Source organism: Parus major, chromosome 22, assembly GCF_001522545.3.
Source record: "Parus major isolate Abel chromosome 22, Parus_major1.1, whole genome shotgun sequence".
Classification (NCBI taxonomy): Eukaryota; Metazoa; Chordata; class Aves; order Passeriformes; family Paridae; genus Parus; species Parus major.
The window spans coordinates 1,426,880-1,440,200 of NC_031790.1; positions in this window are offsets into that span (position 1 = coordinate 1,426,880).

The window sequence follows — 13,321 nt, forward strand, 5'->3', positions numbered from 1 at the left end:
TCTCCTCTTCCAAGAGGAACTTTTTTTTCTCCTTTTCTTCTAGAAGAAACTTTATCTTCTCCTCTTTGGGGATGAACTTTCTTTTCTCCTTCACTCCCAACTGCATCTTTTGCTTCTTTTTCTCTTCCTCGTCCAACTTTCTTTTCTCCTTCTTTTCTGAGAGAATCACTTCTTTCTCCTTCCTTTCTGAGAGCATCATTTCTTTCGCCTTCCTTTCTGAGAGATTCCCATCTTTCTCCTTCCCTTCTGAGAGAATCCCTTCTTTCTTCTCTTCTAAAATAATCTCTTCCTTCTCCTTCTCTTAAAGAATCTCTTCTTCCTCCTCTTCTAAGAGAATCCCTTCCTTCTCCTCTCCTGAGATGAGCTTTTTCTCCTTCTCTTCCAGGAGATTCTCTTCTTTCTCCTTCTCTTCCAACTTGAACATTCTTTTCTCCCTCTCTCCTGAGATGAGCTTTCTTTTCTCCTTTTCTTCCAAGGGATTCTCCTCTTTCTCCTTCTTTTCTAAGTTGAACTTCCTTTTCTCCCTCTGTCCTCAGAGGATCTTTTCTTTCTCCTCTTCCTCCTCTGCCCCTCTGAGCTGTTGCTGCCTCTTTGTCGCTCTGCTGTGTCACTTGGCCCTTGGGCACAGCTTTGCCCTTGGCTTGGTCAGTCACAGGCTGCTTTCTTCCAGCAGCAGCCCCTGGGGTCCCTGGCAGCTCCCTGCAAGGACACAGCAGGAGGGGGCTGAGTGGGGCTGGGAGGGGTCTGGGGCCACATTCTGCCCACAGGAGCTATGTGTCCTCAGTCCATGGCTGTGCCCAGCTCAGGAGATGAACCCTGAGCTGGAAGCCGTGGCTGATACTTGTCTGTCCCCATGGATGGCTCCAGCTGTCATGGGAGGCTCTTCTGGAGGGATGGAGAAGAACCAGCCCTGTGAGTGGGGCAGCCCCAGTCCATCTGCTGGGCGTGCTGGGGAACAAGCTCTGGCTGGATGAGGAAAAGGCCCCGTGCCCTGAGGCTCCAGTCTCACCTGACCCCAGAGTTGTGCCTTATCGCCATCTCCTCCTCATGCCAGGGCTGCTCTCCTGCCTTGGCAGTGGAACCCTGGTGAGCAGGCACGGGCAGGCCAGGAAACCTCCCTGGAATCAGGAAGGACAGAGCCTGTCAGAAGAGCACAGCTGTGGTGCTGCTGGCCACAAGTGACACATGGCAATATCAGTCCTCTTCCCAGCACATCCAAGAGGGAATTCCCAGCCCCCTCACACCGCTGTCTCCAGAGGCCTGGCACCCTCCCATCCACAGTGCCAGGTTTGGGACAGAGTCTCTTCTGGAAGCAGAGGTCATTTCTGAGGGCAAGTATGGGCCCTTGGATCCCAGGGCTCAGCATCTTGGGCACCTCCCAGCCCAGGGCTCAGCTCTTGTGGAGCCAGCCCTAGGAGAAAAGGCCATGAGGAGCTCACACCAAGCTTTGGCACAATCAGATCCTTGTGACAATCACAGCTGGAGATTCTCTCGCCAGATCAGAGCCGCCAGTTGCCTGTGCTGTGGAAATGAGTGAGGAGCTGCTTTACCTTCCATGCCTTGCCTGATGGACGTCAAACCCATTTTGTTCATCATCCCAGGAACAAATCCAAAGTCCTTGAGATGATCCCTGGGCAGCGATGTGGGCAGAAATGTCTGTTCAAAGCTGGAGACAAAGAGACAACACAATCCTGACCCACGTTCCCACCAGCCCTGGCCCCTTGCCACCATCACCTGCTCACAGGTGAGTTTGGGCAGTAGGGTAAAGGCCATTGTTCTCCCAAGTCAGCTGTGCCCCAGCCCCAAGGACTGTCCTGGAAAACAGGGCCACCCAGGAAAGGATTCCTGGCCATGACGGAGAAGCAAGGGTTGCCTAAAATACTCCCTCTGTCCCTCAGGTCTGCTGACAGGGATGGCGAGCAGGCAGACACAAACGAGAGTCAGTGCTCTGCAGGGCTGCTGTGCTCACGAGGAGAAACTGCTCCCAGAGATCTCCAGAGGCCAAAGCTGCCAGGGTGTTTGACTCACTTGGGAAAGATGATGACACGGCCACTGAAGCTCAGGGAAGCAATGGGCACCGCCTGGGACACCACCATGTCCAGCTGCTGGAGAGCCTGCAGCACAGAATCAGGAAGGTGCTAGCACATTCTCAGTGTGGCTGAGGCACTCAGGAGAGGAGGAGCTCAGGGTGAGCAGAGCAGGTGGAGTCACACTCCTGCCTGGCCACAGCCCCTGGGCACATCCCCATGTCCATGTGCCAGCAGTGCTGGGAACTGCTGTGGGTCTGCCCAAGCAGGGGGGCAACAAAAGGCTCACCTTGAGTATAGCCCTGTCCTGGATCCTCTTCCCAATCACCTTCTCCAGGAAGTCCAGGTAGAATCTCATTTGCACCATGCTGCCTTCGATGAGGAGCACGCCCACGTCCCTCAGGACAAAGGCGATGCTCACGCCCTTCTCCAGGCAGTGGTACAGCAGGGACGTGGTGCCGAGGATGCAGTACTCCACTTTCCTCCGGGACACAGAGGCCTTCATGGCCACCTTGGCATATTTCAGAGGCTCCAGCTGCTTTCCTCCTGGAGAACCACAGGAGAGGGAGGGAGGCACTTCCCCAGGGCTTGGCCAAAGGCATTTCCCTGGAGATGCTTTTAGAAATGTGGTGTGGTACTCTACTCCACCCTGGGCCTCAGGGTTAAATCCTCTGTCTTACCAGCCAGGTCATCCTTATTTTCCAGGTTCTGGACTCCTCCAAGATTCCTGGCCAGGTGGAACACTGGAGTCTGCAGGATCACTGTCTTGTTCCCCACCAGGGTTTCTGTGTGGACCACATCAAAGGACCCAAGGGTGGGAATCCGGATCCCCTGGAGCAGAAGGGAAAGGCCCAAAGGGTGAGGATTGGACAGAGGGAAGAGCTGAGGATGGTTCCATCAAGGGATGGTGCCTTTGAACTCTGCCAACTCCCTGTGTTCAGAAGTCAGGACAGGACAGCGGGGAGAGCCCCGGGGAGGAGATGCTGGGGCCTCTCCTTTCCCTTCTCTCACCAAAAAATCCATGCTGGAGTCAGAGCAGACAGAGGCAGCTTGAGGGCACCCCTGGTCTCCAGTGACCGGGATCAGCCCTGGGGTACAATGCCACCTTCCAGAGGTGATTCCACCCTTACACAAGCTCTGGTAGTCCCTCAGCAGGGGATTTTGGGGTGGGTGTGCTGCATTCTGAGGAGAGCAAGAGGAACTGCAGGCCATGAGCCATGAGGAGGGCCATGGGAACTCCTCACTGCTCTGGGTGGGCAAATAAAGATGTCAGTGTTGTCCCAGGGCATCATCCCACCTTGTGCAGCAACAGCTGTTGTTGGACATAGCGAGCCACTGCATCCCAGACAGCCTTTCTCTCTGGAAAAGCAGGAAACACCAGGTTACGCTGTGCTTCTGCTGGCTCTCAGCCTTCCAGCAGCCCTGGCGTGTGTCAGTGCTGTCCCCAGCCCCACACGGGTCAGTGCTGGGTCTTGTCCCTGCATCCCTGAGAGCGGCTCCAGCGATGCTCTGGCCCGTACCTGCGGGGGTGACGCTGGGCATCATGAACACAGACTCCATCCCATCCCAGAAATCCATCTGGGCTGGGTTGACAGCCATGTCCTCGGTGGTGAGGATGTTCACCCTCAGGGCTCTCTCCAGAGCGCAGAACCCACCTTCCTTTCGTCCCTCTGTGTCACAGGCTTTGTGTGACATCACAGTCCCACCGATGTTCCACATCAGGCTTTTGAAAAATGATTCTCAGGGCCCTTTAAATGAGGCTTTGAGTTTTAAAATCATAATCTTGCAGCTTACAAGTGTGGTTTTGTAGTCGAGAGAGTGAGTTTGGACGTCAAATCAATTCTTTGGTCTCCCAAATGTGGGCTTTGGGGATTTAAAAGTGATGCTCTTCTCCCCAGTTTTGAGGCTTGCATTAGATGAGTAAGGATTTGGGCTTGGAAAGCTCAGTGTTGAGTCTGAGAAACAATCAACAGCAATCATTTGGACCATGACACTGTGTTTTGGCCTCTACATTTTTCTTCTTTCCTTTTTTTTTAAAGTAGTATTTCTATGGATGGGGTTTCGCTACCCAAGGATTTTTTTCTTCAGGATCCCATTGTGAGGGACCAGCTCTTAAAGCAAGAAGAACTCAGTGTTGTGCTGGAGGTTTGTAAGGCAGGGAAAACAGAGGCAATAAAATACAGTGAAAAAGATAAATGGCTTGACTTTGGAGACATTTAACGAATCACTCAGTGCTTAAACCCCAGTGTGCAAAGAGGCCGAAGGATGAGGAGTTGATGAATGCTGTGGACTCCTCTGAAACAACTGGAACACAAAATACCAGATGACAGGATAAAATGGGCTTATAAAGTGAGCAATACTGTGATTTGGAGTGACCTCCAGCCTCCCTAATCTTTAATAGCAAAACCTTTCTGACACCAAGGAAAGCATGATGGATCTTTTATGGCATCCATCTGCCTCTGGAAAGTCAGCAAAGGTTACCTGGGAGAGTTTATCTAACTCCAGTCTTCAGTGATCAGAGATGCCAAGGGGATTAAGGAGGGAATTTGATGCAGTCAGGGCTGTTACATTTTGAGAAGATAAAGTAGACATCAAACCAAGTGGTTTAAGGTCATTAGAGAGAATGAGGGCAACCTTAAAGCAATGTGAGAGAGAATCAAAAGTCCAGGGTCAGAGCACACAGAGGAGTCCAGAGTAAATAAAGAAAAATCTCCATGGCTGAGGTGGCAGCTGAGGACTCTCCTGAACCTCCTCCAGACACAGTTTGTCCTTGCATGATGCAGCAGGATGGAACCTCAGTCCTGTTTGTAAAATATCATTTATCAAAGCTTTTTATTGCATAGAACTTTCCAGATGTGCCTCTCAAACTGAAGGCTCCCTCTGAAAGCCACGAGGTTTTGTCTGTGCAGGCTCTGCCCTCACAAACCTTCTCATGTCCTCCTCACCTTCAATTCCCCAGATATACAAACCTGATGCCCTTCAATGCTGTCTGGTTCAGTCACAACTCCAAAGGAAACTGGGATTCCCTCCAACATCAGGCCAAGGGGATTCAAAAATGCCAGAGAAAACCAAGTGGGCTGGTTTGATTTAGGTTTTTACAATAAAAACAAATAGTCAAAATCTTCAATTGTAATGTCCTTTTAGGTAGGGGACACAATACAACCAGCACAGTTGAATATTGGCAACTCCAGTATTTCCTGGACACGGACTTGTCAGCATGAATTGGGGAATAATATTGAATTTTGGGGTATAATATTGAATTTGGAACAGAAATCCCCTGAAGCTGCAAAGCCACGGGGGAAAACCCCCACATCCTCCAAGTCAGGCACCAGAGAACAGGAAGGGAAAACAAACAGAAACCGGGAGGAGGAATTAATGATGCATTTAATGAAGAGAAATCAAAACTCATTTGTTGTTTAGGGAGGAGAAAGCAGCTTTGAGCACCATGGCAATAGAAGCTGAACAACATTAAATTGATGTCTTGCCTGTCAGAGCGAGAGCAATAAATTATTATTTTCCATTATTTAATTTTCCCTTTTAAAGCAAATACTTCATTCTGCTCAGCTTTAAAGGGAGAACCAAGCCATTTAAAACAACTTTAAAATATCAGCCTAATGAGCTATAACACAGACATTTATAGAATGCAACGTGGGGTTGTGATTCAGCTTCTTTTAAGAAGCAAGGAGCAACATTTGTTACTAGGAGGTGTTTTCCCGAGCAATTAGGCACAGGAGCCTAATTAAAATTAACTCAGTGTTCAAATAAGCATAAGAGAATAATATCAGTAATCTGCAGACACACAGGAACAGCTGGAATGTTGCTTTTTTTCACACTTTCCTTGAAGAATGATGGAAGTTTCAGGAGCACGTCCCAGAGGCTCCATTTCCAAGGTCACCTTTGGAAAGTCTAAAGATTTAAAATGGATTGGCTGAATGTTAATTGCTGTTACAGGTGGAATTTTTCAGATTTAATAATTCTGGGTGGTGATCCAGGTCTCATTGTGATGAGCACAAAACTAAAATTGTTATAAAAACTGTGATTTTCACAATTAATAAAAGCTCCAAGGTGTATATTTTTCAACATAACACTGACGTTTATGAGATTTCTGGCAGTTTAATTGCAAGTCAATTAACACAGAGTTAATTACTAACTAAAAGTGTTGTGTTTCCTTTCAGTACAATTAACTTGAATTTGGACAAACCCTCACAAACTACTCAAAAAAAACACCATCAGTTTTCTGGTGTATTGGCACAAAAGTCAATAATTCTTTAGATCAAACTGAAATAATCCAAATCTTCTGATCCTTCTGCTCCAGCAGAGCAGCCACAGGTTGAGAACAACATCTCAGTGTCTTCTGCACAATAATATCTTTAAAATAAGATTTTCAAAGCAGCATCTGTGAATTATTTATGGTGGCCCAACACACCCAGCAGCTTCCTTGAGTATTTTGTATTTACAAGTCTCTAATGCTGGGCTTTATTGTCCCTTATTCCTCCTTCCCAACTAAATAATGACAGCTTTTTGGCTGCCTGCTCACCTGCTCCCTGCCTTTGCCACCTGACATCTCCATTACCTGGAGATTCTAATCAGCTGTGAAAAAAAATATTAATTAATAAATTAATTTTTATTATTAACATTTTTATGTTAATGTTAATTTTTAGTATTAAAATTAATAAAGCCTCAGGACAGTAAAACATTCACTAATAAGCTCAGGGGGTAGAGGGGGCCAAGTGGAATAGGAATGTGCCTTATTTTTAGAGCAGAATGCTTTATGGTTTTGGGGACTTTGAAAATTGGAATGTGAAAGGGAGAAACGTGGAGCCATTCAAACAATTCACAGTTTCGGGGGAAGGTTTTTTTGTCTAAAATAAAACAAAATACACTGAGCATTTAACACCTGGATTTTTGTGTGCAGTCAGGGCACCTTTGTAAAAATGACAAAAAACATGAGGCAATGGTTTATACTCAGCAGAGGGGGGAGATATCCCAGTTATGGATCTCTAGGAGTAAATGCTGTGCAGTTTAATAGAGGGTGTAGAGAGTGAGTAAGGCACTCACAGCAGGACAGGAACGTGATGGAAACATCTTCTTCCTAGAGGATTTCTTCCATCCTAGAGAGCAAAGGGATGGTTTAGAAAAAAACTCCTCTGGCTGTTGTTTCTTGGCTCTTTACACAACTTGAAGAAATAATGATTAGGTCAAAATCGTGAGTGTGTGCTGGAAGGAGGGAAATTGCGTGGGTTTCTGGGGCAGAACTCTGTTCCTGCTCCCCCAAATCTGCCCAATTTGTAATGTTTAATCCCAGTTCTGCAGTGGTGGGGAATTAAACTGCTCAGGGAATCAGCAGGAAAAGAGGGAAAGCCAGGAGAGGGAGCCCTGGTACCACCGACTGCAGCAAAAATGTAAATTACCAGCTGTCAGGAGTTGAATTATTGAGGTAACTCAGTGAAACAAACTTTCTCTAACAATGTGACAGAAAACAGTGAGATGTGTTGAAAATCAAGAAGTCACTTACAACAGAAATAAAGTTGTATTAAAACAAAATACAAGTGGCAAACCTTAGCTAAATATGTCCAAGAAATTTTCAGTAGCAAAAAAAATGTAGCAACAAAAACTGTTCAAAATATGGTATAAAAATGTCTTCTCTGCACAGGAAATAAAAATAGGGGGAGAAACTACAAATTCCCATATTTTTGCCAAAGTGAACTGGTGTGAAGGGAGGTGGGAAGAGGTGGACACAGCCCAGGGCTGCATCACGCACAGGATGCTAAAATAAATCAGAAAATATCTGTGTCCCCACTTCAGTCTCTCCAGCTTGACCCCAAACTCAAGGAGTCTTGTCAGCCCTCAAGAACTTTTAAAAATAACATCAAAGCCTCGAGCTTGCACAGTAAATTTGCTGTGCATGTAGACAAGCACAGAGCACAGGACATTACAAGACTCCCCAAATGATTTTTCCATCGAATTTAAGTAGCACAAAAAGCCTTGGGCTGGCTGGAGGTTGAATTCCAAGACATAAAGAAATTATCCAGGGGAAGTTCAGCTCAGCAGGGGCCACATAACCACTCTGGGACAGAATGTGCTGTTTCTTTATGTGAGCCAAAGCAACATTTTTCCCTCTTACATCAATTCTGGCCATTTTTTAGGTCACAGAGCTGTGCTGAAGTCACTGGAGTTGCACCTTTTTGCAGCAGGACTCTGCTTGGCTGGGCAGAAGTTGTTTTTCTTCTGGAGAACATTCCCTGTTCAGCTTCTCAAGAATCCTTGTGGGAAAATAAGACCTCAATGCAAACTGCTGGATTTTATTATCATTGTTATTATTTATATTAAAACATGTTTAGTTGGAAAGCAGAAAATTTCCCAAAAAAGTAACTGTAATACATTAAGAGAGAAATTCACATCAAAAATCCAGGCATTCCTATGAGCTGTATTAATTTTATTCCTTCTCCCTTTCTCTGGGCTGGATCCAGAGCTTTGTACAGGCACTCAAAGAAAAGAACTCAGCTGTAACTCTCAGCTTGTTCACCTACATGGGTTTGAAACATTGCTCCAGAAATGTGCCTGTCATTTGAAAACTCCTGATTTATGCTTTCCCTTAGACGTTAAAATAACTTGGCATTAAAATCACAGCAGATATTGGGTGACTCATCCAGCTCCCACCCAATGTATGCAGAATTTTGCATTGTGAAAACAGAATGATGTCCAAAAATTACTCAGAGAATCATCTTCCACTGCACCAGGTACCCTCTTCACAATAACACGGCAAAACAATGAATTTATTTTGCAGTACACTGCTTGGTGTTTGGGGGTTTAAAAAGCAGAAAACTTTATCTTCCATCTGCCATCTGTGTGCTCTTAAAAAATATTTTTAACCCCCTTTACTTGGGGTCGTGCTTGTCTTTAATTACTCTTTAGAGTACATAATTTTCAGCTTTCATTTCTCGTGGTTATCAAAACCATTTACAAATGGTGGTTATCCAAACCATTTACAGATAAATCCTCTCTGGTGCCTGCACAGAAATGTCCTCCAAGGAAGGGAAGGAAGAGCCTCGCTGTGACCTGACCTCCTGTGACTCGTTGGAGTGGTTGGGCTCCAGGGACCTGTGTGCTGAAAGCTGCCTGGGTGACCTCAGCTCTGTGACATTTCTGCTCCTCACACCTCAGCCAGCACAGGGCAGCTGATGGGGCTGGTCTCCTCCCTCCCTGAACTTGCCCTGGTGAAGGTTTTTTGGAGTGAGGGCTCTTTTGCCATGTGTGTGCTCCCTGGTGGGGCTCTGTCCTGCCTGCAAGTGCCACCACACACACTCAGTGCAGAGACTGCTTGGGCAGGAAGGCACTGCTGTCTCCAAAATGGAGAAATCCATTTTATTTCTTGTCTGCAGAATCCTTCAAATCCCAGAATGCTTGGGGTAGGAAGGACCTTAAAGCCCATCCAGTGCCATCCCTGCCCCACCTTCCACCATGCCAGCTTGCTTCAGGCCCCACCCAACCTGGACACTTCCAGGGATGGGGCATCTTATCCTGAACTATTCTTGATGGATCCCAAGGATCAGGGCAGGTAAAATGAGGCCAAATATCCCCGTTTCTCCCACAATTTCATTCCCACACTAAAGAAAGCTCAGCCCATTTCCTGGTGCACTTTTTGCTTCTTCTCAGTGTGGCTGAAAATTAAAGTCTCTTCAGCTCGCCACAAGAATGTGATCTGGTTACAGCATTGGCTCGTGTTTACTTTAGCAGGAAAGTCACAGACACTCTCTAATCCTTCAGTGCTTCCACCAATATTTCTCATGTCAGGGAAAAATAAAAATGAATCTGCAGCCTTTTGAAATGGGTAAATATAAATATATAGTGCACAACATGTCCTGTTCCAGCCGGGTGAGAGCCCTCGGACTGATTGATAACACAGCTCCTTTCCTGCTCCACTTCTGCACTAGGAATCCTAAATAAAGGTCTGAAGGAAAAGTATTTCTATTTTTAGTACAGGAGTGTGTAGTCACCCCAGTCTTTGCTAAAATTCTGCCTGTACCTAAGCTGGCTTTGTCTGGCAAAATACTCGCACTTCTTTTTGTCTGAGAGTTTGAAATGCTTCAAGTCTACTTCACACCTGAATATTGGCCAGAAGGTCTGTGGTGATCATCAGGCTGATCAGAAGGACACAGCTCTCCTTTTGGATTTGGAGATGACAGCTTGGGAAGGAGGGTGTCTTTTCCCTACTAAAATATTGAGCATTAAGAAAAGAACCCAGGTCAAAATTGGAACAAAAGTGATGTGAATAGGGAAATACAGAGAAACAGGGAGATACAATACACATCAATCAAACCATGTTTGCCTTTTCAATGTATTTAATTCCATTTACAATACAATTCTAAAACAAAAACCACTTGGATATTTGTTTTTCATTTCCTAGTAAAATAGTGAGGCAACTTAGACAAGTTTTTCTCCCTGACAAAGAACTTTAACAAGAGCTGCTGTCATTTTGGCAGACTTTTGTATGCATAATATATCATTTTTCATTCTAAAAACCTTATGCTGAAAATTTACAGACAATGCTTTTGTTTTGCAAATACAGAGGGAAGCATCTGCTCTGAACTGATGGGAATTTCTGCCTTTTTTTCCATTTTCTCCCTGCAATGGAGATGTCTTCTGGGGAAGAGCAAATTGCAGCGTGGTTTTGCTACAGTGCACACTGACAATGAGAAAACAAAGAATGTTCCAGGAACTCAAGAATCAATGCAAGCTATAAATCAAACTGCTTCCAATAAAGTCAGTAGTTGTGCTGCAAGAATCCATTTGAATTTCATCCCTCTTATTTTAAATATTTCCTTCATAAAAAAAACTCTACTGCCAAACATTCTCTTCCTTCTGTCCTTTTTGTCATTTGCAATCCTCAATCCTCAAATCCTTACCTTTCCTCAAAACCATCAAATGAACTTAAACCTGGGACCAGAGAGAGAAAGTTGGCAGGAACTGTCATTAAAAAATAAATCACACTTTTTCCATGTTGTGTTTGCAGAGGGTCCTTTATACCTGTACCCACTGGGAGAAAGCTTTATACTAAATGCATTTTTAAATTAGATTTGAAATTTGATTTGAGATTAAATTTTAAATGTCATTTGAAATTTAATTTTAAATCAAATTTTAGATTTAAATCTATCAGGCAGCCACAGAGGGACAGCACTGTAGAACCCCAGAAAAAGGTAGAAATGCCTCTCTGTATTAAATTTTATATAAACCATGGCTACAGGAGTGGACTGGGCTGGAAGAGCTTGTGAGGTTTTGTTGATATTTGTGTGATTGCTGCTGGATCTGGGCCCATGGGAGGCAAACTGGTTGTAGTTAGAGAAACGACTGGCTTGGAGATTTTCTCATGGAATGGGTTTCTGTTGGAAAATGTCAGATTCTCAGAACCCAAACTCTTTGTGGGAACGAACACAGCACATCAAACAGCAATGGTATTCCTGGGAGAAAGGGGAAACAGAGGAATAAAAGAAAAGAGGGGAAAAATCATTCAGTATCCCAAAAAGAAGCATGAATTATTTATTAGAGTAATAGTAATTATTTCAACGTAAATAATAGAAATTATTTCAATGGGAAAAGGAAGAAGTGGAAGGATGTTGTAGAGTATTTTGAGTATATAAAAAATTGTAGATGGTATAGAGCAAAATATATTCTGAGTATTTACCAGAAGCCTCTAGTTCTTGATCAAAGTAGAAAAATAAGTTTTCTGTTGATTGTATTCATGTTTCTGTATCATCCTCTCCTAGCTGCAAATTTATTTCACAATATATCAAATTGCTCTCTTCACTTTTTTCTCTGTAGGTTTAGCCAGGCATGAAGTGCTAATAGTAGTGCTGGTAAGTGCTTTTCAAGCTTAATTAATGGTCAGAAGGAACATCAAAATTCTTGACAGGATTTTTTTAGTGTGAGTAAATATTATTGTGTTGCTCAGAGTAGAGATGAAGTCCCGGGGAAGTTTGCTAGAGGAAAATCATGACATTGCCTATTAATAATAAAATCATTGCAGATGTTTTAGCAGATAATGTGGTCATGGAGGTGGAACATGAAACAACTGAGCACTTGGGCAGTGATTTTGAAGAGCAAAGAATTTAAATTTCAGAGTAGGAAACCCTCCACTCACTCTTCCAGCTCATCCACTTTTAATGGAAATTGTCTCCCCTATTCATTTAGGAGCAGGGAGAAAAATGAATACATTAGAGACACAGGAAGAAAAATTAATGAAAAACAGGTATTTTCACCATCAACTTCCTTCTAACATCCTATCTTTTGAGTCTGTATACATTTTGGTCAAGTTTTAATTAAATATGACAAAACCCCACTTAGCAGTTTTCAAATAAGCTTGAGCTGTGAAGTGGTTTATTTATTTCCAGGAATTAATTGGAGGTTAAAAATCCAGGCTCACAAATGGATGTAGAAACTGCATTTGTATCCAGGTGTTTAACTCCTAAAATCAGTGAGTTTGCATCTTTAAATAGAATCATGGATTGGTTTGGGTTAGAAGGGAGCATGAAGATCAATTCATTCCATGGGCAGGGACACATCCCACCATCCCAGGTTGCTCCAGGCCCCATCAAACCTGGCCTGGGACATTTCCAGGGCTGGGATATCTCAATCTGAACTATTCCTGATGTATCCCAAGGGTCAGGACAGGTAAAACAAAGCCCAATATCCCCACCAGGCCCAAGCTCCATCCAGCCTGACAAACTTACAGGATTTCCCTGAACTTTCTTAGTGTTGATTGATCCCTATGTCAAAAATGAGGGGCCAGGTGGAGCAGTTGCAGAAGAGAATTCCCAAAGGCCCAAACCAAACCGTTCTGAGCGGTACTCATGGCTCAAAAAAGCACCCGTCTGGTGGCAGAGCTCCCCAGGGGTTTAAAAATAGCCAGGCCTGGTGTGCAGGCTCCTCGTGCTGATCAACCATCTGATTTGTCGTGTGTTTTACCCTGCCAACTGCTCTGCAGGACCCTGCAGTGTGCATTAAGCCCTCGTAAAAACACTTAGGGGCCGTAATTGTCAGCGGCATACTGGATGTGCCAAGCAAAAAATTAACATAACGGGATTGTTGTTATCTCCAGGCAAAAAGTGTTATTAGCATGACTGGAACACCTCCAGTTCTCTCCCCAGTCATGCTCAGCTCCCACTGCTAATGGGATCTTGCTCATTTTAGGCTCCAGGAGCAGGACATGTCACCATGACGAGCACACACACACACACCACACAACACCACGGTAAATGCTGAGAGATGGCTGAGCTGTAGAAATGCCAAATATCAAA